Source organism: Halichoerus grypus, chromosome 1 (assembly GCF_964656455.1).
Source record: "Halichoerus grypus chromosome 1, mHalGry1.hap1.1, whole genome shotgun sequence".
NCBI classification, from domain to species: domain Eukaryota; kingdom Metazoa; phylum Chordata; class Mammalia; order Carnivora; family Phocidae; genus Halichoerus; species Halichoerus grypus.
Window position 1 is genome coordinate 127027518 of NC_135712.1, and position 27426 is coordinate 127054943.

The following is a 27426-nucleotide window of genomic DNA, read 5'->3' on the forward strand; positions in this document are numbered from 1 at the left end:
GGAAGGGCTGGAGGTGAAAATCACACTAACTTCTCAGACTGGAACGTGCATGCAAATGGAATTGCCTGGGAATCTTGTTAAAAATGCAGATTCTGGTTTGACAGTTGCCAGATGGTGCAACCGCTACTGCTGGTGCAGGAACCACACTCTGAGAAGCAAGGAGCTGGCATTTCAAACTGTAATTCCATCGCACTCGAAGCTTGGAGTTCTCTTCAACTTTTTCTTATATAAGGTAACATATTTTACAAAACATAACCACAAAACTCACTTTACTGATATTTTGATTGGTACCCAGTTGAATCTACACAATGATATCAGGTCTTCCAATCCACCAAATGGACATTGCCATTGCCATTTATTTAGGTCTTCTTTGATTTTGCGCTTTAATATCTGATATTTTCAGCATATAGATCTCAGGCGTATCTTGCTAAATTTAGACCGTCATCTAAATTTAGATCTCATCTAGATTTAGATTTCATGTTTTTGGTGCCACTGTGAATAGTACTTTTAAAAAATGTTAATTTTTCATTCCATGGGCAGTATATTGATATGCTGTTGATTTTTGAATATTGTCTTTGTATCTTGCAACTTTGCTAAGTTTGCTGTTAGTTCTAATAGCTATTTTGTAGACTCTTGGAATTTTCTATGTAGATAATCATTTTGTCTGCGGATAGAGACAGTGTGATTTTTTTCCTTTCTAACATGTATGCTCTTTGTTTTTCTTCTTGTATTTTTGCACTAACAAAGATCTTTAGTGTGATTTTGAATAGGAGTGCTTTAGTGGTTCTTTTAAAGCTAGGAATATTATTTCAAGCAACAATTAAGGGAAATTTAAGTGTGGTGTCTTAAACTGAGAGCCCATTGCCTATTAACATACTTTCAGGCATTTTTTCATAGTTACTGCGCTGCAAAGAGAGAATCTTCTCTGTGGGTTTCTAACCCTCTAGAGCTCATCCTCTACCCAAAGGTTTTGTTTCTATTTCTGCTTCACTTTAGGATGTTGGAGTTGACCCAGACAGCCCCACTTTGCAAAGTCATGACTAGTGACTCCCAGAACTTGAGCTTACCACTCAAGTCAATCCCAGAATGCTAGTGATTCCCAGAACTTGAGCTTACCACTGCCTAAGCAATGCTATCTCTTGCCATTCCTGTGCACAGCGCAGGAGTGTTTTCTGCCCAGGCAGCCCACACTTGAATAGCCATCACTAACAGTATTTCTCTATGACCATCTTCTGCTTTTTCAAAAGGATGCTGAACATGACATAAAAATTATGTTATCTGTGCCCTTTGAGAAAGGTCCCAGACCTGGGTAGCAATTATCAATCAACATAGCTTCACATAGCAAAGGAAACAGCAGAAGTGTTCTTCCTTTAGAACTTTAGCACCATCCATGATTCTTTCATATCAGTGAGGTGAAAGAGAACAGAACATTTTTGTGTGGACCCGCCTCCTTATTACAGTTCCTTATACCTCTCTAGGTCCCTTGCCAAGGGACCTCTTCCAGCTCTGCCATATGCTTTATCCTCCATAACCTTTTCAACCTCCATTATCCCCTTTCTCTGTCATTATCAGTGGGATATCCTGGACAAATAAACCACACTGGAACAGGAAGAGAAAGGGACACCAATGAGTATTATCATTTTGAAGTACACATTTCCAAATCAGATATCTATTTTACTGTAAAAGATCAAAGAAATTAAGGAAGCCCAGATCTTCCCATATTTCATTCTATACTTGCATCATGCTGTTCTAGAGACAATAACATTTCTGTATATATATATATATATATATATATATATATTGTTTTGTTTTGTTTTGTTTTAAGATTTTATTTATTTGAGAGAGATAGCAAGAGAGAGAGCACGAGCAGGGGAAGAGGGAGAAGCAGGCTCCCCACCGAGCAGGGAGCCCAATTTGGGGCTCGATCCCAGGATCCTGGGATCATGACCTAAGCCGAAGGCAGACGCTTAACCGACTAAGTCACCCAGGTGCCCCTCTGTTATATATTTTATTGAATATGTCCTTGGAAAGCTTTGTACAATTTCTTTGTGTTTGCTGGGGGATGTTAAAGAGATAAAGAACTTAACATTTATTCTACATACAAGACACTCATTCCACCTTTGTTCAACAATGGCCATTTGGACTTAGTCACTAAAAAGTTAGTTAAAACTCAAAACTCAACTCAGCCTTCAAACTAAGACATTTTCAGGGGAAAAAAACCCCCTATAGTATGCACACTCAGAATTTAGATAGTGAAATTATTCTTTCACAAACCACCCCCACCCCTTACTGGCTATGTCTTTTCTTTAAGAAACTTGAATATAGATAAATTTTTATCTCGGAGGTGTGGTCATATAAGACTACAGAGACTTAAATGATAAACAGAAAATAATAAATGAAGATAAGCAATTTTAAATGTCTCTTTGATGTACAAAGTTGTCAGTGAAACCTTGAGCATCACAATTCAACAGGAGAAAATATGAGTTTTGACTAAAAATTAATAATACTTTGATATTTACTTTGGTCTCATCACCCCACAACCCTTCTGTTCTATAACCTTCAATAGCTTCCCATTTCAGCCTCTTTAGCACAGGATTCTGTGCCCTCCGTGCTCATTTCTGATCCTACCTACTCCAAAGCCACCGAACTTCACACCAGACTGCCGTTTCCTAAAATCCAAGTGCATTTTTGCTTCTTGATGTTTTGGACACAATGTAGGGCTTTTTTTTTTTTTTTTTTTTTTTTTTTTTTTTTACAAAAAAAGTTTCTTGGTTTGAAGGCTGAGTTGTCTTGGGCTGGGCAGGCTTTTCTGTCTGTTGAAATTTTATTTATTTCCCATCCAGCACCACCTCAAATTTCATTGTCTTTATAATGCCTTTCCTGTCTCCCCAGTAAGAGAAAATATATTGTTCCTCTATCTTTCACAAAACTTGCTCCTCTCTCTTCTTAGCACCAATTTCATTCTATTTGGATTTTCTTTTGCTCTGTCTCCCTGGTAGATTACAGTTCCATGAGGGTAGAACTCTTGGTTTATGGGTCCCCAAACTTGTATTCCATTTTGACCATTGTTAGTGCTCAAGATGTATTTTTTTAAAGATTTAATTTTTATTTATTTATTTGAGAGAGAGGGAGGGAGAGAGAGAATCGGAAGCAGACTCTGCACTGAGCACGGAGCCTGACACGGGGCTCAATCCCATGACTGTGAGATCACAACCTGAGCTGAAACCAACAGTTGCACACTTAACCAACTGAGCCACCCAGGCACCCCTCAAGATGTATTTTTTAAAAATAAGTGCATTTGTAGCCAAAGCCTCTGGTGACCCACCCACAGTGATGGTCAAAAACTCAACGTTTTATATTCCAGAGCAGCATTTTATGCCTGAAACAAGCCTGAGTGCTTTTAGGGGCATTTAGTTAACCTACGGAGACCACAGTCAACTCCGAACTCCCCTGTGTTGGTGTTGAATCTGATCTCCATAGCCACCAAAAGGTTTCATTTCCTCTAGATGTACAGTGATGTATCCACGTGTGCAGCTTGTCTCCTTGAAGTCGTGTTTATCATCTGCCACCCTTTGTGAGACACCTGCAGTCATTTAGGCAGGCGGCCTCTGAATGTACTTTTAAAATGTATGTTGTATGCTTAAATAAATATAATTTTTATTTGTCAGGTATACCTCAGTGAAGCTGGAGAAGAACCCCACTGTTTCACATGCAAAAAAATACATTACTCTGGGAAGTAAATTCAACACACTGCAAGCCAGCAGAACACACAATTATAAGCAATTTCCTAAGCATGTGTATCCATATATAGTAGTCTTTGAGCACTAAAGGGGAGAAGGAAGGGAAACATCAAGAGAAAGGTGATTTGGATTCAATTTTTGAATTTTGGGGCTTTATATTCACAATGAAACCTGAGTGGGCCTGGCATTAGAGTGTTCCATGGCTGTGTGAGTCTACTGCACCTAGGAATAGGGCTATGCTGACCATTGGAAAAGAGATCGAGTTCTTGTCAAACTTTTTTTTTTTTTAATTTGTGGATTTATTTCTAGGAAAAGTCTTAACTGGGAAAGAATAAACTTGCATGAAACTGGGATATTTTTGGTAAGCCTGGAAAATACGGAAACAATAAGGACAGCGTTCCCCAGTTTTGTGAATGACACTCCCCATTTTTATAGTTGTGCAAATGAGAAGACGCAGAGTCACCTTTGATACCCCCCCATAGTCAAGTTATCATCAAGACCTGTCCATGTTCCCCCATAAGTCTCTGGAAATCGTGTTCTACGCTGTCTGTATAGCTGTCACCCTTGTCCAAGCTAAGAGCATCTCTCCTTTGGTCTGCTGGACTAGCCTTCTTTCTGGCCCCCCTCTAATCGGTCCTACACACTGCAGTTAGAGTGATCTTTTTAAAAATGCAAATCTGATTATGCCACCCCCCCCCCCCCCCCACTTAAAACCTTTCAAAGGCTTCCCATTGCTCTTAAGATAAAGACCAGAATCCTTAACATGGCTCTCAAGGCCCTGTTTTCTCTGGCCTCTGCCTGGATCAGCAAACTCTGCTTACCACTTACCATCCTTCCTTACCCTCCAGGCACATTGGCCTCCTTTCAGCAACTCAATTTCACCACGCTCTTATAGCATTTATCTCAATTGGGATGAGTAAATATGTGTGCACTTTCTGGTCTGTCATCTATAAACTCTGGAGGATGGGGATCAGGCACCTTCCCTGACGTGTTCATGTCTATGTCACTTGCTTCTAGCACACGGCCGAGACTCACTGAGGTATTTTTAATCAGTGAACGAGTTTGTTACACTAATTGTTTGACCTCAGCAGATGGACTTCCTCGGGGTACGTGCCTGAGGCTTATTTGTGGGCTTCATGTTCTGCACCAACTGGGTCTAGCCCTCTGCCTGGCACATTGTAGGCACTGGGAAACATTTATAGCAAGTTGACTTCTAAATCACCCCTGACTCTAGTCTAGAGCCTTGAGACCCAAAGTGTGGTCAGACCAATGGCATCAGCATTGCTTGTTAGAAATCTAGAATCTCAGGACCCACCCAGACTACTAAATCAGATTCTGCATTTCCCCCTCCCCCTTAGTACCACTATTTTATTGTTGAGATATACCATATATACAGTAAAATATATAAAATGTAGTCAACTTAAGGGTACAATTTAATGTGTTACCTGTGTTCCACCTTTCAGAACAAATGTAAAACATTTCCAGCACCCAAGAGGGTTTCCTTTTTCCTCTTTCCAGGCAATACTCTCTCAGAGGTAACCACTAGTCTTACTTCTCTCACTATTAATTAGCTTATTGGCTTTTCCTGCTCCTGAACTTATAAAGTACCATGATTTTTTACTTAATGTTTTCAGAACCTGCATTTTCACAAAATACCCAGGTGAGTGGTATGCACATTCAAGTCTGAGAAGTGTTGCCATGGAGCAGTCATTCTCACCCCTGCCTGTCATCCATAACAGCTGATGGCTGGTGCCACTCCCAGAGGTTCTAGCTTAATTGGCCTTGGCGGAGGCCTGGGCAGTAGGATTTTTACACAGACCTCAGGGGATTCTAATATGCAGCCAACATCGAACACCACTGCTCTGTATCTCCTAAGTTCTACATTGCATATCTCCTCCTGTCTCTCTGATCCATGCTGGGAAAGAACAGTGTTTACCTCTCAGAATGAAGCAGAGCTTGCCTAGAGCAGATTTCGCCTGCTTTCTCAGTTTACTGCTTTTCTCTTCTCCCACCTTCCCTAGAACCTAAAGAAGACATATTTAAGCCTTTGGTTTCTGTTATCATCATCCCACGGGAGCAGTGGCATGCTGGAGTTGGCTCATACTGGCTTGTGAAGGCAGATTTTGTGTTTCTCTTTCCAATTATGCATTCAGTAACAACACGTTGGTAGCTTGAAATTGGCCATGGTGGGAGTATTTACACCACAGAAATCGGTAAACACTACCAATCAGGTTCTGTTTCTTTGCCCATCTCCTGGAGAGCTGGTTTGCTACCACACACTTCCCTATTGATAAATACTACTAAGGAGGTGGGCTTAATCTAGCCAAAGTAGTTGTAAAGTCCAGTTGTCTGCTCGAGCTTTCACTTTTGCCAACCCCAACTTATCATTTGGCAATTAATACTATGTTTATGTTAAGTAATGTTGGCAATGTGCCCACTCCTTTGGACATATAAAAAGATGGGCGTGCGTATTATGTTTTTTCCATCCAGCTTGGTTGGAAATCCTTGGAATCACTATGGTCTGGTCTTACTTAGGCCATTATGCACAGTGTTCTGCTTAGTACATGGACAACATAGCAGAAATCATTGGTAGCATTCATTACTGCCTCTCCCCTTAAGATTTTTTCATTGAATCTATTGTTCTCTTGGAATTAATGGCTGTATGACTTATTTGATCTCTATTGATCATTGAATGCCACTGATTACAAAGTGACTCAAGATATCTTGCAGACTTTTGGCATGTAAACCTGTGGGGCTACCATGACAAAGGACCGTTGATTCTTGGCTGAAAATAAGACTTTGGAATCAGATAGACCTGCATTTGAATCATGGCTCTTCTCCTAGCTGGGTGACCATAGGCAAATTGCTGTAAGTTTCATGTTTCTCATCTGTAAGAAGAGTATAAGAAATACTTTGTTGGATTGTTGTGAGGATAAAGTAAGATAAAACAGGCAATGCACTAAGCTTCAAACCCACCATGGTGAAACTCATTCTTCCTTGTTCTCAAATCCAAGGAATGATCATATCAGATTTGGAAGATGATCTCAGGAAATACTGGTGGGGCATGGGGAAGTGAGACAGGAAGAGGTGAAAGCCAATAAAGAGTGCATTATTGAGCATATTTGCACTGTGAGCAATTGGAATTTAATCCTACTGGGGAACTCTGAAGATAGAGGAAGTTGATGCATGAATCCATTAACTCCCATCAGTCATTGGTTCTGAATTCCCTGGCACTGCAACCTGCCATGTATATGAGCAGAGCAGGATCCAGGGACCAGAGAAAGTCCTCAAGCAAAGAGATGTAGATAGTGGCAGTAGGAAGTTGGACTGCCATGCATAGACATAGTTCAGGGCCAAAAGGACAGGACTCACAAGTGCTGATCTCTATGGTAGTTCCATAAACACTCATTAGTAGTTGCTATATATGGGAGATTTTCTCATACCACAAGTTTGTTTACTGATCAGTTATTGTGAGAGAAGCAGGATGGTATGGTCAAAGGAGCATTAGTTCATCCCCTAAGGCTTGTTGCAGCTCCAATTTTCACAAATGTCTCATGGCATATTTCTTTGTAAATGCACAAACATTACTGCTGTTGGATTAAAATCACACACACACACACACCCTTATGTAGTTTTACTTTTCATCCTATGGTGATGAGGAATTGTACTGTTGTAGCCATTCAATACTACTATGATAAAACATACATTTGCGTAGAGGCAATGTGGCTCAGTGGAAGGACCTCAGAATGGGGAGTTACGAGATCTTTGTGGAAGCTTGGCTCAGTCAGTTACCATCTGTGTGGGCTTTGAAAGGAGCAAAATCTCCCCAAGTCTCCATGAAAGGGAAAAATTACCTGTCTGTCAATTTGTTGTGGTAAGGAGCCCATGGAATAGTTCTTTAAAAAGGGGTTGTCTCAGATGCAAAGGTCTATGTAGGAGTAGCCAAGTCTTCCATCAGCCACCAAAGCAAGGGGCTTCTGATTTCTTTTGGCAAGATTCCTAAATTCCCTGTAGGGCTTGATGATTACCTCACGCTTCTCCTGTATCCACAGCACTGCCATAATGTTTGGCTTAAAGACACAGTGGTTGTCGCGAGGCACGTGAGACACATTGATGTGTATCAGCTGGCTCCAAGGATTCTGAGCAGCCCTTGTCTCAGTCGAAGGTGTAGCTCCACCTGCTTTGCTGAGTGTCTCCTGGAAGGCAGTGTTGATGTCAGTGTCTCTGAGATTCTGGAACTTTCCCTGGTCTCCTCAGACATGAAGGAAAAGAATCCATGCCAAATGCCCAAATAACTTCATTCCTCCTGGTTCTCACATCCAGGGAACAACCATGTCAGATGTGGTGGTGTGGAAGGTGTCTATGACCTCACCATGCCTCCCACTTTCTAAGTCCAGTTCCACTTGTATACATGGTATTAGTTTTGAATTACTGAACAAATTATAACTGGGTAAATATTTAGGTGGAAGACTTTGGAAGTCTAAGAATTTACTGCATTATTTTCACTTTTTTTCTATAAATTAGGTTATCCAATATAATTCTTTTCTTGTTGCTCCACATGGAAGCAAGGAATTTATAATATGTACATATTTTAAAGATGCAATGTGGCATTCTAGCAATTAAACAATCTCAGTGTGATGTAAATGTAAATTAGTCCTGTCAGCTTCTGTATTTTAAATTGCAGTGCAAAATTACATACACTTTGAAGATGAACCTACTCTTAGAGAAAAATAGCTCTAAATATCTCTTTTCTTTTAAAAAAATAAATTTTGCCAAATATGGAATTAACAAGAGTTAACTAGAGTTAATTCCCAAGACCCTAAACTCAAGTATCTGAAAATTTAGGTATTTATAGGTTAGTGTTTTTTAATCAGAAAATCTAAAACTGACCAAAAGTATCATTCAATATTAGTGTGGTTATAGTATTTTCTAATTTCAATTTTTAGAAAAAAAATTTGGTGAAATGATTTGGAAAATAAAAATGATGAGACAAAGCTACTAGTAAATAATTGTCTCATCTTTTTCTCCTTTAAGAAGCTTTTGTTTGCTCAAATCAGTACTATCTATCACTTAAACATAAGCATAAATTTCAGGGCATCCATGAAGATAATGTACACAAAATTATTTTTAGATAGTTTCATTATAAGCCACATCAAAGTTTACTGAATATTACATATATATGCACAATATATATGAAAATAAATCTTGGTCTTTTCTCTTTTTTCCTATCAATATGAATTTTTTAGTATGTAAACAAACAGAAAACTCTCATAAGCATGTACCAATAATATACCACCAGTGATCCCAGCAATAGAACACACAAATAAAGTGGAAGTTATGATCTTCCTTGAACCATAAATTCTAATCATGGGAAAAAGGATAGGCTGTTTATAATAAATCAACATATAGTAATTATATTTGAGAAATCAGTTACTCCTTTTATGTGACTTCAGTTTCTAAATCTAGCACTTCATTTTTGCAAGTTGAAGGACCTGCATGTGTTTGCCTCCTGTGCATAGGTGTGCAGTTAATAATTGCAGTTTGACTGGACTCTTATGAATTCTGGTATTTTCATTAACTTATCTCCATGACAATTTATGTTTTTGCAGCTGTTTTTGCTAAATTACATTATAGACTTAAGGCTTTTCACTAGTTTAAAATGGTTCATCTGTTAAGAGATCTGAATCGATAAAGTCTTAGTGGTAAGAGAATCTATCTCATAGATTACATTGGTAAATGAAGCTAAGGGATATAGATCTAACAAGTTTCTAGAGGTCAGTGATCATACAATGGACATTTTAAAGAACCATCTTTGGAGGAGATGCCTGAAGCTAATAGCATAGCAGTAGTGTGTGTATGTGTGTGTAGGGGGCTGGTGTGGCAGGTTCGGGGGAGGTAGTTTCTTCCTTGGGTGATTTATTGCCTAATATGAATTTACTGGATTTTTTGCAGACGATACCACTTCAGTTGCAGGTCTTGGTTGAAGTGTGAGTTTTTCTTATCTCGTGCTACTTTTCACAGCCATGAGAGAAGGTGTTGTGATGGCTAATTATTACTGTATCTTGCTTATTACTGTAACAACAAAATGCTGTCTTGCTTGAACTGATTATCACCCATGTAGTAAAAATTTTTTCCCAGTGGTTTGGTTTACTTATTAAACAATTGAATGCAACCTGGGGGGATGCTCGCACTTTTTACCTGTCTCTGCTGCTGTCAGTTTCTTGTATATAACAGGAGACTGGTCTTTGTCCCTCTCTTGCTGTGTCTCCTTCACTTTACCCCTTTAACTCCAGGATACCTGAACATTGTTGTTGCACAGAATTAGTTCATACTTTATTTGCACCTTTACAAAGATTGTTGGGGGAAAGAATAAAGTAGGTTCACCAAAAGTGGGTTTATCAAGAATGGAAGTGTTTTTCCTTTATCACTTACTCATTTTTTAGGGTTGGATGTTTTATTTCTTTCAGATACGTAGAATCCAACTGCCAAATCCTTCGCTAGCCATTACACAACCAGGTCATTTCCTTTGGCTCTAACTCAGAAGTAATTTCCTTGATCATTTGTGTGATTCCTATACCTCCCCCGCCCCCCCCACCCCTCCAGCTTCCTTTAATTACTTTTCCTCTTGGGTATTGTGCAGCTTGATGCTAGACCTAATTCTCTTTTCTTTTCTTTTTAAGATTTTATTTATTTATTTGAGAGAGAGAACACACATGAGCGGGGTGGGGGGGGGCAAGGGGAGAGGGAGAAGCAGACTCCTTCCTGAGCGGGGAGCCTGACATGGAGCTCTATCCCAGGACCCTGAGATCATGACTTGAGCTGAAGGTAGATGCTTAACCAGCTTATCACCCAGGCACCCCTAGACATAATTTTCTGACATTCATTTTAAGAGACTACTTCAGGGGAAGACTTTTTCTCTTTTTTTCCTTCTCTTCTTCTCCTCCCCTGCTTTTCCTCCTGCCCTTTCTTTAAAAAACAAAAAACAAAAACAAATTTTAAAAAACCCAACTAATAAATTTTCTCTTACAGCATCTCAGACCCAGATTACCACACACTGGCTGAGCTCTTAAAGGAAAAATAGCTTAGGCAAACTTTATTAAATTTTCCTGTTCTCATTACTGAGTTTTCATTTATTCGCTTGTTTTTATAATGAACCAAGCTTTTTTGATTAGGAAAGTAAACCATGGTCAAAGTATAAAAAGATTTTAAGCCTTATAAAAGTAAATCTCCCTCCCACCCCAGACTCCTGACCCCAGCCTTCTTCCCCAGATGCTCTTGCTGAAATGATAGGTAGTGCTGATTTGAACAAACAAAACCTTCATAAAGGAGAAAACGATGGGACAATTACTTCCTAGTATCTTTAACTGCCTCATCATTTTTGTTCTGCAAGTCAGTAATTTTCTAAATTCAGTAATTTTCTAAATAAAATAATTTTTGGCCCGAAGACACAGTGGTTGTCGCGAGGCACGTGAGACGCATTGATGTGTATCAGCTGGCTCCAAGGATTCTGAGCAGCCCTTGTCTCAGTCCAGGGTGTAGCTCCACCTGCTTTGCTGAGTGTCTCCTGGAAGGCAGTGTTGATGTCAGTGTCTCTGAGATTCTGGAACTTTTCCTGGCCTCCTCAGACATGAAGGAAAAGAATCCATGCCAAATGCCCGAATAACTTCATTCCTCCTGGTTCTCACATCCAGGGAACAACCGTGTCAGATGTGGTGGTGTGGAAGGTGTCTATGACCTCACCATGCCTCCCACTTTCTAAATCCAGTTCCACTTGTATACATGGTATTAGTTTTGAATTACTGAACAAATGATAACTGGGTAAATGTCTAGGTGGAAGACTTGGAATTCCCCAAATTTCCTGCATATTTTGAACCTTAAGGAGCTTTTTTCTGCTATAAATTAGAGTATTTCTATATTCCAAGGATTGAATGTTATATAGGAGAGAGGGCAGGGGAGAGAGAGAGGATGAGAGAGCATTCTCTTTTGAAAAAAGAATACTAGTGACAGCTTATTCGGGTTTCTTTTTACAGTGTATCTTTAGAGGTCTTTTTATATTAATATTCTCAGGTCTGTTTCATTCTTTGTCACAGCTGCCTAGTGTGGAAAAGTTATAATCTGTTTTACCTGCCTTTTATCAGTGGCCATTTCCATTATCCCATTCATTCATTCATTCACTCATTCATTCATTCATTCATTTTGGCTGTTACAAGCCATGCTGTAATGATTATATTTATTTGTACATCATTTCTTCATAACTTGATGTATATATTTGTTGAGTAAATTCCAGGCATACTAGGCGTAAATGTCTATGCATTCAGGTATATGTTTATAGCTACTTGTATACACAAATGGAAACATTTAGCACCTGGAGTTTGCATCCTGATTTCCTTACTTTGCGCAATACCTTGGGATATCAACAGGTACAGAGCCACCTCATTCTTTTCAGGCTCTCCTTGCATTTCCCCTCCATAGATGTAAACGTCAGGGTGTTTATTTCTGCAGTGTAGGCAATCAGGGTCTGCAGAGGCAGCATGAGCAGATTTCCCTTGATAGGAGATGAACAAGCTGAAGAGGTTGGAGCCAGCGGTACCCAGGCTTGTCATAACTCAGAAGCCTAGGCTGGAGCAGTGGGAGAGATGACAAGGAAATTGAATCCAGCCCCTCATTCTCAAAGTGAAGGGACTGGGCATCTAGGGAAAGTCAGTCTCATGCCTGAGTCACCTACTCTGGTGAGGAGCAGAGCCTCCTGTCTTGCCACTCAGGGCTTTTCTGCTATACCATGGAAACCTGCACTTTTGTCCCTGTATTTCCTGCAGGCTGACTCTTTTGCTGTTTCTTATTTCTTCTCATGACCTTGACTAGGATCTCTTGACTTAATTTAGAGTTGAAAGGGGCATTTAGACACCATCTCATTCAACCTCCAGAACCTAGTTAAAATTTGACATTTGCCAACTTCTCTGAGCCCCAATCTCAAGTTGATGGTGGCTTCAAAACCACTGCTAGAAATTAATGATATAAATTGGAAAAAAATGGGTGGTTCTCTCACTTGCATCACTTTTGAACAGGCTGAGGTGACAGGGGAGACAATGGGCAGACAAGCCTGGTGCTGTTGATACAGCATGGAGGAGGGGAATAGCAAGCAAGCAGAGACTTTTTTCTGCCAGTGGCAATCTTACTGAGTCAGATGACATCCAAGTTGGCCCTTTTCTCATTAGAGGCAGGGGAGAGAAGGTGCTGCTTGACGTTCTTTCTCAGCTGAGTCGCTTCCGGATGAACAGGTCATCTGTCAGAATCATGAGCTGAGAGGGCCATGGTGAGGAGAAGTTGGGAAGTCAGTATATGTGTGTATGTAGGTGTTAGATGTGTATGAATGTGCACATTATGTGTGTATGTAACGCACACTTTCCGTACCTGTGTGTATACATACATGCACATATATGTATTTATGTATAAATGTGGGCATAGGCACATACATATACACAAAATAGATTTTACAGTGTATAGCTGCAAAGGGAAGCAGAGGAGAAGGGCTTTCTCTTTTTTTAAAAAATTTTATTATGTTAATCACCATACATTACATCATTAGTTTTTGATGTAGTGTTCCATGATTCATTGTTTGTGCATAACACCCAATGCTCCATGCAGAACGTGCCCTCTTTAATACCCATCACCAGGCTAACCCATCCTCCCACCCCCCCTCCCCTCTAGAACCCTGTTTGTTTCTCAGAGTCCATAGTCTCTCATGGTTCGTCTCCCCCTCCGATTTCCCCCCAAGAAGGGCTCTCTTAAACCTCTTCCAGGGAGAAAAAGAACAAACAACTATATTAAGAAGATCTGAGAACAGAAAGTTCTGACAAAAGCAAGGGTATTTTTCTTCCTGAAGTGAAAGATCTCCCGCAGGACAGATTCTCTCCAAATACCCCCTTTCTATCACAAACAGGATTTTAATGACAGCCCTTCTCCTGTCTGTTTACATGGGGGCATCTCCACTGACTCTTGTTGCCATGGTGATTTAAAGCAACTGTTCTGGCCTTGTAGTTTGGGATAACATATTTCGAATAGTCAGAGTAAAGAGCCCAGAGAATGCACATTTTGTGGCTTGGTACCTTGCTAATCTGTGCTGAATTTTTAGGGTAAAAAAAAAAAAATCAATGCTGTGCTTGGTGAACCAATTTCTTATGACAAGATAAGTGTTTTTGACATCTCTACTCTTCCCAGGTAATTGTTAAATAGATACACAGATTAAACTGACCTTAGAGATAAGCATTTACACTCATTTCTCCACTGTTGTAACTATTCAAAATATTCCTTCCAGATTTCTTTGGAATAGATTCCCATGTGGGGAAAAGCTATTTAACATAGTGGGTTGAAAGCATTGACTCTGGGATCAAATTGCCTGGGTTTGAATCCCAAGTCTGCCACTTACTAGGTGGGAAATCTTGAGAAAATTACTTAAATTTTCTGATCCTCAGTTTTCTTGTCTGCCAGTGGGATGATATATTCTCTATCATTCAGGGTTGTACTCAAGAATAAATTAATATATAGGAAGCACTTAGAATCCAGGCCTGTTCCATACTAGGGGCTATATGAATGTGTGATCTCTTCCTCCTCCTCCTCCACCTCCTCCTCCTCATTACTTTTTTCTATTATTATTACATTGAATTCTTGGTGGGGAAAACTGACATTTTTTTTTTTTCCATTCTACACTTCAGTGAACTCTGGGGAGATGAAGAAAACAATAAAGTCCATAGAACAGAGGCTGGAACTTGAAATCACAGACATTCTTTCAAGATCACCTGAAAGTCTGTGAACACATTTGAAAATCTCCAGCCTTTCTTGTAAACTCAGGTTTGGGTAGCTTTTAAGGTAGCTCTGATACCACTAATGAGTTGTATAAAATGACTTTTCTCCAAGTAACCAAATGCACTTGGAGTTTGTGCTAAATCACACTCTGCTATTACAGCCAGCTGGAGTTTTGGAGCCAGGAGATGAGTTAGGGAGTGTGCCACGTGATGGGGAAAAAGATGGGACATAACCTAAATTGCAGACTTTTGTTATGCTTTAATTCTCTTTTTATATGTTAGTGCTTTGTTGCTAGGCTTTCCTTGAAACCTGCAGTCTTAGAATGGTAGATCTGGGATAAGTCCATTAGGAACATCCAGTCCAACCCTCTCATTTATGGGAGGAAGAAGCAGAAGACTAGAAACATGAGTGGCTTGTCCAAGATAATCTGGGTGGCAGGAGGACAGGAGTAGCATGAGAACCGAGGTTCAGTCCAGAGCTAACTTTCGGAAGTAAAGATATTCATGGGTTGAGTCCTCTGGAGCATTTGGCCTCCTCCACATTGTTATACTCTTCCAGGTCCTAGTCTGGGGTACAGGAACGATGCTTGACACTATTAGAGGATTCTTCGCAGAGGTGAGGGACATCCTTTGTTCCATGAGAACAGCAGCTGCCTGTGGGATGCAGTGTTCCTCCTGTGGAATTCCAACAGGAAAGACCAGCATTCTGTATCCCCAGTAATGTCATCTATGTATTTAAAAGGGAACCAGAATCACTGGGGATTGGCATTTGTTCTAGTTCTGTGTACTCATTTTACCTCAGACAAGGAAACTCTGATTCTAAATGCTATGATGAGGCTTGGAATTGGCCAACTTAACTTGAGGAATTCACCCAGCAGGAGCTATAAGCTTTTTTTTTTTGGTCATACTAGAGTGTATACTTAATGGTGGCAGTGAGATCTTTGTGTGCCAAGGGAGTATTGACATTTAATCCTTAGTCTTTTCATTGACTTCAAAGACTCTGAGAGAACAGTATTTATTTTCTTCTGAGATGATAGGCATTTCTTTTTGGCTTATGTTTTCTTTTTATTCTTCCTAGGATAGGATGATAGGAAGTCTCATTAATCCCAATTCTGACTTTCGGTGGTCATGTGCATTTTCTTCTCTTAAGTATATGTGCTTTGCCAGTCTCTCATTCATTCCTTCGTCTATCCATTCATTCTACAAACATTCATTAAACGTCTACCAAGTCCCAGGCAAAGAGCTAAATGAAGGGATGCAAAGGCAACCAAGAGCCCACCCTGGACCATGAAAAGTCAACAGGCTAGGGAGAGAGGTAAGTAAGTGGTTCCTTTTGTGTGCTTTAGTAGCAGATAATGCTTCACAAATGTTCGGAAAATTCAAGTGAATCAAATGGTCAAAATTGAAATTTGGAGATTAATTGGTAAGGTATTTCAGGTCTGTAGTCTGAGAGAGTATTTCATATCTTCTAGTCCAAGTGAGGAAATATTTCAAATCTTCTGGTCTGTTGATGATCAACTTTTTAGAGGTATTTTTGTTGTTTTTGCTTTTTGACATAGGGTTAGTTTAAGAAATGAATTCAATAGTAGTCTCCTCATTGATTTCTCATTAAGAAATATTTTGATGTGAACATACACAAAAAAATCTAAGAATATACTTTTTACTCAACATTGCTCTCAAAGAAGCCTCAAATAGATTTAATTTTAAATTGTTTTAATGAAACCTGAATGCATTTTTTATTTCTCTTAAAGCTGCTATCACTCCTAGGCCTGAAGGGACAGGAGTGGGAAGGGTTATTGAGATTAGAGAAAATAACTATCTCTAGCATGCGGTGCCTGACAGGAACTGTGACCTCAGCCTAGCTAGAGGAACATGACCAACCAAAACGTTCCAGAAGGGAGGAAGCTGGGTAATAATGCCCTTGCTCACTCTCCTTTTGCACTACACTCTCCTGCCAGCACCTCCCATTGACTGCATCCAATGAGAAACTAGAGGGTAAGGGAGCCACTGATTTATTTGGCCAATGCAGGTCAGACTTCCAGGGAATATAGCAAGGGAGTAATGGTGGAGAGTTCATCTGGTGGAGGGGCAAGGAAATATCTAGAACGGTAGAGTTTTTGTAAATGAATCCAAGTAAACCCTCTAGGGCTAAAAGGAAGACATTTAAATTCAAAAGGGAATTACTTTTTGCTCATCAAAGCAAAGTCACTTGGGTTTTTGGATCCAGAGATTTCTTAGGGAATTTGAGGAGCAGTTAAGAGGTTCTGTTTCATGATGTAATAAAGATGTTTACAAATGTTTTGTTAAGCCCTCCCACTGAGACAGAATCTAATCCCCCTCCTTATGAGCTGCATATAGCCTAATTGGTCTTTTTTGGCCAGTATATTTCAGCAGAAGTGATTTCTGGGGTGCCTGGGTGGCTCAGATGGTTCAGTGTCTGCCTTCAGCTCAGGTCATGATCTCAGGGTCCTGCGATCGAGTTCCGCATCAGGCTCCCTGCTCAGTGCAGAGCCTGCTTTTCCCTCTCCCTCTGCCATTCCCTCTGCTTGTGCTCTCTGGCTCTGTCTATCTCTCTGTCAAATAAATAAATAAAATCTAAAAAAAAAAAAAAAAAAAAAAAAGAAGTGATTTCTGGGATTTCCATGGCTAGGTCCTAAGAAGCCTTGCAGATTCTGCCTTGGAACACTTTCTGGGTACCTCGATTTGCCATGTAAGAAATCCATTTACCTTGAGTCTACCATGTGGGAGCAGGCACCCCCGTTAACAGACCCAGATGAGCCCCCACCTTCTAGTTATCCCACCAAAGTGCCAGGTATGTGAGCGAAGCCATCTTGGACTCTCCAGACATGCTAGCCACCAGATAACACCACAGAGTGTCCTTATCTATACCACATGGGACAGAAGAATCACCCAGCAGAACCCTTCCCAAATTCCTGACCTGCAAAACCTGTGAGATACAACAAAATAGTTTTTGTTTTAACCCCCTAAGTTTTGGGGCAATAGATAATCAGGAAACCTCTTAAATTGATGATTTTAATTAATTCTATATTCACATTAGTATTGAGAGACAACAGTAGCCCTCCATTAACCCCTATACACACATATGCTAACCCATACAGCTTTACAGTTCTGTGATAAGAGATCTAGCCCGATAATTGACTCTAATGTGAAGTTGTTGAATTCTGGATAGATTTTGGTTTCTGAAATGGAGAAAGCAGTAAAGAGCAGCACCACCAAATATCCTAGAAAGTGCAGCATGGGAAAGGTGATCACCCTCATCACCTTGAGTTGTCTTTAAATAAAAGTTTAATTTTAAGAAACCATAGTAAATTATATGCTTCTTGCCCAGATGCTCCATCAAGGAAACAAACATTTTAATCATGTCAGAGGGAACTTTTTCATTAGACTAGTTTTTTGTTTATTTTTTATTTATTTGACAGAGAGAGACAGCGAGAGAGGGAACACAAGCAGGGGGAGTGGGAGAGAGAGAAGCAGATTCCCCACCGAGCAGGGAGCACGATGTGGGGCTTGATCCCAGGACCCTGGGATCATGACCTGAGCCAAAGATGGACGCCTAATGACTGAGCCACCCAGGCGCCCCTCATTAGACTAATTTTTTAAAAAAATTTTGTTTATTTGAAAGAGAGAAAGAGAGTGTGCATGAGTGGCAGGGAGGGGCAGAGGAAGGAGAGAATCTCAAGCAGACTTGGTGCTGAGTCCAGAGCCTGACACAGAGCCTGATCTCACGACCCTAAGATCATTACCCATGATCTTTTTTAAAAAATTAATTATTTCTTAATTTAAATTCAATTAATTAACATATAGTGTATTATTAGTTTCAGATGTAGAGTTCAGTGATTCGTCACTCTTATATAATACACATTGCTCATTACATCACGTGCCCTCCTTAATACCCATCACCCAGTTACCCTAACCCCCCACCTCCCCTTCCCTCCAGCAACCCTCAGTTGGTTTCCTATGATTAAGAGTCTCTTATGGTTTGTCTCCCTCTCTGATTTTGTCTTGTTTTATTTTTCCCTCTTCCCCTATGATCTCTGTTTTGTTTCTTAGATTCCACATGTGAGTAAAACTATATGATAATTGTCTTACTCTGATTGACTTATTTTGCTTAGCATAATACCTTCTAATTCCATCTATGTCGTTGCAAATGGCAAGATTTCATTTTTTTTGATGGCTGAGTAGTAGTCCATTGTGTGTTTATATATATATAGAATGTTTATATATATATATATATATATATATATACCACATCTTCTTTATCCATTCATCTGTCGATGGACATCTGGGCTCTTTCCATAGTTTGACTATTGTGGACGTTGCTGCTGTAAACACTGGGGTGCGGGTGCTCTTTTGGATCACTACATTTGTATCTTTGGGGTAAATATCCAGTAGTGCAGTCACTGGGTTGTAGGGTAGCTCTATTTTCAACTTTTTGAGGAACCTCCATACTGTTTTCCAGAGTGGCTGCACCAGCTTGCACTCCCACCAACAGTGTAAGAGGTTTCCCCTTTCTCCACATCCTCAACAACATCTGTTGTTTCCTGTCATGTTAATTTTAGCCATTCTGACCAGTGTGAGGTGGTATCTCATTGTGGTTTTGATTTGTGTTTCCCTGATGGCAAGTGATGTTGAGCATTTTTTCATGTGTCTGTTGGCCATTTGTATGTCTTCTTTGGTGAAATGTCTGTTCGTGCTTTTGCCCATTTCTTGATTGGATTATTTGTTCTTTGGGTGTTGAGTTTGATAAGTTCTTTATAGATTTTGGATACTAGCCCTTTATCTGATATGTCATTTGCAAATATCTTCTCCCATTCTGTCAGTTGTCTTTTAGTTTTGTTGACTGTTTCTTTTGCTGTGCAAAAGCTTTTTATCTTGATGAAGTCCCAAAAGTTCATTTTTGTCTTTGTTTTCCTTTCCTTTGGAGGCATGTCTAGCAAGAAGTTGCTGAACCTGCGGTCGAAGACATTGCTGCCTGTGTTCTCCTCTAGGATTTTGATGGATTACTGTCTCACATGTAGGTCTTTCATCCATTTTGAGTATTTTTGTCTGTGGTGTACGAAAATGGTCCAGTTTCATTCTTCTGTATGTGGCTGTCTGATTTTCCCAACACTATTTGTTGAGGAGACTGTCTTTTTTCCATTGGATATTCTTTCCTGCTTTATTGAAGATTAGTTGACCATAGAGTTGAGGGTCCATTTCTGGGTTCTCTATTCTGTTCCATTGATCTATGTGTCTGTTTTTATGCCAGTACCATACTGTCTTGATGATTACAGCTTTGTAATAGAGCTTGAAGTCTGGAATTGTGGTGCCACCAGCTTTGGTTTTCTTTTTTCAACATTCCTTTGGCTATTCAGGGTCTTTTCTAGTTCCATACAAATTTTAGGAATGTTTGTTCCAGTTCTGTGAAAAAGGTTGATGGTGTTTTGGTAGGGAATGCATTGAATTTGTAGATTGCTCTAGGTAGCATAGACATTTTAACAATATTTGTTCTTCCAGTCTATGAGCATGGAATGTTTTTCTATCTCTTTGTGTGTTCCTCAATTTCTTTCATGAGTGTTCTATAGTTTTCTGAGTACAAATCCTTTGCCTCTTTGGTTAGGTTTATTCCTGGAGTATCTTATGGTTTTTGGTGCAATTGTAAATGGGGTTGGTTCCTTAATTTCTCTTTCTTCTGTCTCATTGTTAGTGTATAGAAATGTGACTTGATTTCTGTGTGTTGATTTTATTTTTTTTAAAGATTTATTTATTTTTGAGAGAGAGAGCGTGCACACACATGAGCGGGGGGAAGGGCAGAGAGAGAAGTCCACCCCCTGCTGAGCCGGGAGCCTGATGTGGGACCCGATCCCAGGACCCTGAGATCATGACCTGAGCTGAAGGCAGGCGCTTAACCAACTGAGCCATCCAGGCTCCCTGTGCATTGATTTTGTATCCTGCCACTTTGCTGAATTCCTGTATGAGTTCTAGCAATTGTGGGGTGAAGTCTTTTGGGTTTTCCACATAGAGTATCATGTCATCTGCAAAGAGTGAGAGTTTGACTTCTTCTTTGCTGATTCAGATGCCTTTTATTTTTATTGTCTGATTGCTGAAGCTAAGACTTCTAGTACTATGTTGAACAACAGTGGTGCTAGTGGACATCCCTGCTGTGTTCCTGACCTAAGGGGAAAAGCCCTCAGTTTTACCCCATTGAGAATGATATTCACTGTGGGCTTTTTGTATTATGGCTTTTATGATATTGAGGTATGTTCCCTCTATCCCTACACTGTGAAGAGTTTTAATCAAGAAAGGATGCTGTCCTTTGTCAAAAGTTTTTTTTTTTTTTTTGCATCTGTTGAGGAGATCATGTGGTTCTTGTCCTTTCTTTTATTTATTATTTATGTAGTATATCACATTGATTTGTGATGTTGAACTACCCTTGCAGCCCAGGAATAAATCCCACTTGGTCATGGTGGATAATCTTTTTAATGTACTGTTGGATCCTATTAGTGAAAATTTTTGCATCCATGTTCATCAGGGATATTTGGTCTGTAATTCTCCTTTTTGGTGGGGTCTTTGTCTGGTTTTGGGATCAAGGTAATGCTGGCCTCATAAAAAGAGTTTGGAAGTTTTCCTTCCATTTCTATTTTTTGAAATGGCTTCAGACGAATAGGTACTAATTCTTCTTTAAATGTTTGGTAGAATTCCCTGGTAAGCCATCCAGCCCTGGACTCTTGTTTGTTGGGAGATTTTTGATTATTGCTTCAATTTTCTTGCTGGTTATGGGTCTGTTCAGGTTTTCTATTTCTTCCTGGTTCAGTTTTGGTAGTTTATATGTTTCCAGGAATGCATCTGTTTCTTCCAGATTGCTTAATTTGTTGGCATATACTTGCTCATAATATGTTCTTATAATTGTTTGTATTTCTTCTGTGTTGGTTGTGATCTCTCCTCTTTCATTCATAATTTTATTTATTTGGGCCTTTTCTCTTTTCTTTTTGATAAGTCTGACCAGGGGTTTATCGTTCTTATTAATTCTTTGAAAGAACCAGCTCCTAGTTTTGTTGATCTGTTCTACTGTTTTTTGGTTTCTATTTCATTGATTTCTGCTCTAATCTTTATTATTTCTCTTCTTCTGCTGGGTTTAGATTTTATTTGCTGTTCTTTCTCCAGCTCCTTTAGGTGTAAGGTGAGGTTGTGTATTTGAGACCTTTCTTGTTTCTTGAGAAAGGCTTATACTGCTATATACTTCCCTCTTAGGACTGCCTTTGCTGCATCCCAAAGGTTTTGAGCAGTGTGTTTTCATTTTCATTTGTTTCCATGAATTTTTTAAAATTCTTCTTTAATTTCCTGGTTGACCCATTCATTGTTTAGTAGGATGCTCTTTAGCCTCCATGTATTTGAGTTTTTTCCAACTTTCCTCTTGTGATTGAGTTCCAGTTTCAAAATTGTGTTCTGAAAATATGCAGGAATGATCCCAATCTTTTGGTACTGGTTGATACCTGCTTTGTGACCCAGTATGTGATCTATTCTGGAGAATGTTCCATGTGCATTTGAGAAGAATGTGTATTCTGTTGCTTTAAGATGGAATGCTCTGAATATATCTGTGAAGTCCCATATGTCCAGTGTGTCATTCAAAGCCTTTGTTTCTTTGTTGATCTTTTGCTTAGATGATCTGTCCATTGCAGTGAGTGGGGTATTAATGTCCCCTACTATTATTGTATTATTATCAATGTTTTTCTTTAATTTGGTTATTAATTGGTTTATATAATTGGCTGCTCCCATGTTAGGGGCATAAATATTTGTAATTGTTAGATCTTCTTGTTGGATAGTCCCTTTAATTATGATAGTGTCCTTCCTCATCTTTTATTACAGTCTTTTGTTTAAAATCTAATTTGTCTGATGTAAGGATTGCCACCCCAGCTTTCATTTGATGTCCATTAGCATGATAAATTGTTTTCTACCCCCTTACTTTCAATCTGGATGTGTCTTTGGGTCTAAAATGAGTCTCTTGCAGATAGCATATCTATGGGTCTTGCTTTTTTATCCAATCTGATACCCTGTGTCTTTTGTTGAGGCAATTAGCCCATTTACATTCAGAGTAACTATTGAAAGATATGAATTTAGTGCCATTGTATTACCTGTAGGGTGACTGTTACTGTATATTGTCTGTGTTCCTTTCTTGTCTGTGTTACTTTGGGGCTCTCTCTTTGCTTAAAGAATCCCCTTTAATATTTCTTGCATCATAAATTCTTTTAGTTTCTGTTTGTCCTGGAAGCTTTTTATCTCTCCTTCTATTTTGAATGACATCCTTGCTGGATAAAGTATTCTTGGCTGCATATTTTTCTCATTTAGCACCCTGAATTCTCATTTAGCAGTCCTTTTGGGCCTGCCAGATCTCTGTGGATAGGTCTTCCGCCAATCTAATGTTTCCACCCTTGTAGGTTATGTACCTCTTGTCCCAAGCTGCTTTCAGGATTTTCTCTTTGTCTCTGAGATTTGCAATTTTCATTATTATATGTCGAGGTGTTGACCTACTTTTATTGATTTTGAGGGGGGTTTTCTGCCTCCTGGACTTGAATGCCTGTTTCCTTCCCCAAATTAGGGAAGTTCTCAGCCACAGTTTGCTCCAATATACCTTCTGCCCCTCAGTCTCTTTCTTCTTATGGGATCCCAATTATTCTAATATTGTTTCACTTTATGGTATCAGTTATCTCTCGAATTCTCCCCTCATGATCCAATATTTGTTTATCTCTCTTTTATCTCTCTTCTGCCTCATTTATCCTAACAGTTAGAGCCTCCATTTTTTATTGCATCTTATTAATAGCCCTTTTTATTTCTACTGGATTAGATTTTAGTTCATTTATTTCTCCAGAAAGGGATTCTCTAGTGTCTTCTATGCTTTTTTCAAGCCAAGCTAGTATCTTTATAATCATTATTCTGAACTCTAGTTCTGATATCTTATTTATATCCATGCTCACTAGGTCCCTCACAATCAGTACTGCCTCTTGTTCTCTTTTTTGAGGTAAGTTTTTCTGTCCTGTCATTCTTGCAGAAAGTGGTCGCTTTTCTATTTGTAGAGTTTCAGCTATTCTTTTCTTAGATCTCCGGTTGAGTTCACAGGTATTCAGATTAGTTTAATAACTATCTAGCTGAATTCCTGGGGTCAGACAAAACTGAGTTCTCCTACTCCTCTGCTATCTTGGACTCCTTCTAGACTAATTTCTAAGAACAAAATTCAACAAGGAAATGTGCAGCTAATGAGACTTAATCAGGAAAAGGAACTAATATTTATTAAGCACAGTATTGGTCAGAATATACTGGATTATGCCACTGTTAACAAGCCCCAACTGTCAGTGAATTAATACAGGGGAAGTTTATTTCTTGCTTGTACTATAGTCCCAACTGAGGTTGGTTTGCGTTTGTATTCATGCTATGAACAACAACAAAAAAATGTGCTCAGATGCCCCAGAGCAAAATACAGACCATCCTTCTGAGTGACAGCCACACAAAAAAAACGCATGTATTAGAGCTATATGTCAAATATTCCTTCCTTCTTTCTATTCACTCACTCAGCAGCATTTAATGAACACCAGTATTGGAAGATGCTATCTAGGAACTTAAACATTTATAATTGAATATTTTATCTAAGCCGTGGAGTCTTAGAAAAAGAGACATCCTTTAAAAAAAGGTTTACGGACATTTGAAGGGCCCTCTTGTAAATTAATACATGCTGCATCTCTTGAAGCTTGAACAAGGTATTTTATAAAATATAAGGATTCCTTTTATATACAAATAGCGAAGTCTTAGATCTTGTTCAGGTATAAATGTATGTTGTTACTCAGGGACACATGATAACTGAGGTATCACCTCAACTTTTGCTTTTACCATCTCCAGAGCATTGGAAAGGGAACTGGCAGGTCACACACTGATTCTTAAAACTTCATTCAGAGTGCAACAGGAAACTTCCATTCCCATTTCACTTGCCAAAGGAAGTCATGTGATGCACTCAACTTGAAGAGGGCAGGGAAGTGTGCCTGGAAAAAAGGAAGAACCAGAAACCCTTGGTGATTAGCAATAATTATGTCCATCAGTCTCTATTATGAAGCAGATACTTTACTAGGCATGTCTCACTGAATTCTAACAAAATTTTATTTTATTTTATTTTATATTTTTAAAAGATTTTATTTATTTATTTGACAGAGAGAGACACAGCAAGAGAGGGAACACATGCAGGGGGAGTGGGAGAGAGAGAAGCAGGCTTCCCGCTGAGCAGGGACCCCGATTTGGGGCTTGATCCCAGGACCCTGACATCATGACCTGAGCCCAAGGCAGATGCTTAATGACTGAGCCACCCGGGCGCCCCCAAAATTTTATTTTATAAGTAGAAAACAGGCCTGTGGAAGTCAAACAACTTGCCCATGGTCATAGCTAGTAGTGGGAGAGGAAAGCTTGGAACCCAGGTCCTTAGATCTGATTCCAAAGGTCATGCTTTTTTTTTTTTTGACATGATGCTTTTCAAGCATATTTGTATTATTTAAGAATTAGAAAGGGCAAAGGGAATTGAGGAAAATTTAATAATTTATTTGTATTTTGGGGCCACTTTCATCTTAAGAAGGCACTGTGCTCCCCCTTAGACTTATGCTGTCAAGTTACAGAGTCCTGTGTTCAGAGCACTGTTCTTGATCTGCAAGGAAAAAGAAAAAATCAAGACACAGCCTCCAGTATCCTTGTAGAGTTTGTTATACCACAGGAAGAAGAGACATCCTTTAAAAAAAGGTTTAAAAAAAGGTTCCCCTGTATTAATTCACTGACAGTTGGGGCTTGTTAACAGTGGCATAATCCAGTATATTCTGACCAATACTGTGCTTAATAAATATTAGTTCCTTTTCCTGATTAAGTCTCATTAGCTGCACATTTCCTTGTTGAATTTTGTTCTTAGAAATTAGTCTAGAAGGAGTCCAAGATAGCAGAGGAGTAGGAGAACTCAGTTTTGTCTGACCCCAGGAATTCAGCTAGATAGTTATTAAACTAATCTGAATACCTGTGAACTCAACTGGAGATCTAAGAAAAGAATAGCTGAAACTCTACAAATAGAAAAGCGACCACTTTCTGCAAAAATGGACACTTAAAGGGCCCACTTGTAAATTAATACATGCTGCATCTCATGGAGCTTAAACAAGGTATTTTATAAAAGAATAAGGCTTCCTTTTGTATGCAAATAGCAAAGTCTTAGAACTTGTTCAGGTATAAATGTATGCTGTTCCAAGCAGAGTTTAGAAAATGGTTCTTAAATTTTTTGAATCAGGGACTCTTTTGAGTATCTGCTGAAAGCTATTCTCTCTCCTAGGAAAATGTATTTACACATTTGCAAAGTTTTTTAGTTCCAGGGGCTCCACAGATGCATTCCTCACCAGAAGCTCATCCATTTGCTTAAAACTCCATGGTTTAGATAAATATTGAATTATAAATGTTTAAGTTCCTAGATGGCACCTTCCAATATCAGGTGTTCATTAAATGCTGGTGAGTAAGTGAATAGAAAGAAGGAAGGAATATTTGACATATAGCTCTAATACTTGTTCTTTTTTGTGTGGCTGTCACTCAGAAGGATGGTCTGTATTTTGCTCTGGGGCATCTCAGCATATTTTTGTTGTTGTTGCTCATAGCATGAGAATTGGGCCCAGAGGAACTGAGAGAAGATCAAACACTGAATCAAAATAAAGCAATGCACTGATTATAACTGTCAGAGTTGGCCCTGACAGTTGGTTGTTGAAACATGTAACAAATTCCAAGGGAAAGAGAAAGATGTCTCATCATTCACCCTTGACTGAGCACCTGTTAAGCACCAAGCCCTTGTTGGGTGGATGCTGGGGAAAAAGAAATTAAAGGGAAAATTCTGATCTTGGGAGGACCTTAATCTAATGGATCAAGCAGAAGGAAACAACCACCCATAATGCACTTTGAGAATAGTCATTATGGAAGCATGAGCAACTTGCTGTGGAAGCTAAGAAAAAAGGCAAGGCCTTGAACAGTGACCAGAATTGGACTCAATTCTAACATGTGTTTGTGTGGGGTTAGGGGAAAGGGCAGGCTTCCCCACAGCAACAAGCCATTCTCAGGCACTAGCAGGATGTCTGAGAATTCAACCCAACTCTGACACTATCTACCAGGAGACAGCATCAAATTCCACAGGTTAGGGGCTCAGTCCCACAAGACTGCCTCCTCTCCCACCTCAGATACCAGTGGAAAGCCCAGGTTATTATCTGTATTTCTGACAAAATAAATCAGGGGTCCTCTATGACCTTCTCCTTCTTTGGGTTTGATCAGTTTGCTAAAGTGGCTCACAGAACTCAGAGAAACATTTTACTTACTAGATCACCAGTTTATTAGGAAAGGATATAACTCAGGAACAGCCAAATGGAAGAGATGTATAGGGCAAGGTATGAAGAAAGGGCAGAGATTCCATGCCCTATACAGGCGTGCTACTCTTCCCCAGATCTCTGTGTTCACCAGCCTGGAAGCTCTCCTAACCCTGTCCCTTTGGGTTTTATGGAGACTTCACTACATAGGGATAATTGATTAAATCACTGACGATTGGCGATTCAACTCCATCTCCAGCCCCTGTACCCTCCCCCAGGTCAAGGGTTAGGAATGAAAGTTTCAACCCTCAAATCACATGGTTGTCTCCACTGGCAAGTAGTTCCCATCCTTAGGTGGTTTCAGAAACTCACCTCATTAACATAAAAAAAGATACATTTATCACTCTCATGGCTAGGAAATTCCAAAGGTTTTGGGAGCTGTGAGCCAGGAAATATATATATATATATTCCTAAGTCACAAGGAATTTGCCAGGTTAAAAGGGGAGTCTAATCAAAAGGCGACAGCAAAGGCAT

The 27426-nt window shown here is 39.5% G+C and overlaps 1 protein-coding gene across 5 annotated transcripts in view; it reads left to right on the forward strand.

Moving 5' to 3' along the window:
* The window catches only part of CPNE4 (copine 4), a 592776-nt gene that overhangs the window by 158072 nt on the left and 407278 nt on the right, over positions 1–27426 (forward strand). Inside the window, exon 2 of one of the 5 annotated variants that reach the window (XM_078071756.1) lies at positions 105–232. The exons of the other annotated variants lie outside the window; for them this stretch is intronic. The gene's annotated coding sequence lies outside the window, so the exon portion shown is untranslated. The remainder of the gene's footprint in view (positions 1–104; positions 233–27426) is intronic. 5 annotated transcript variants of the gene reach the window in all.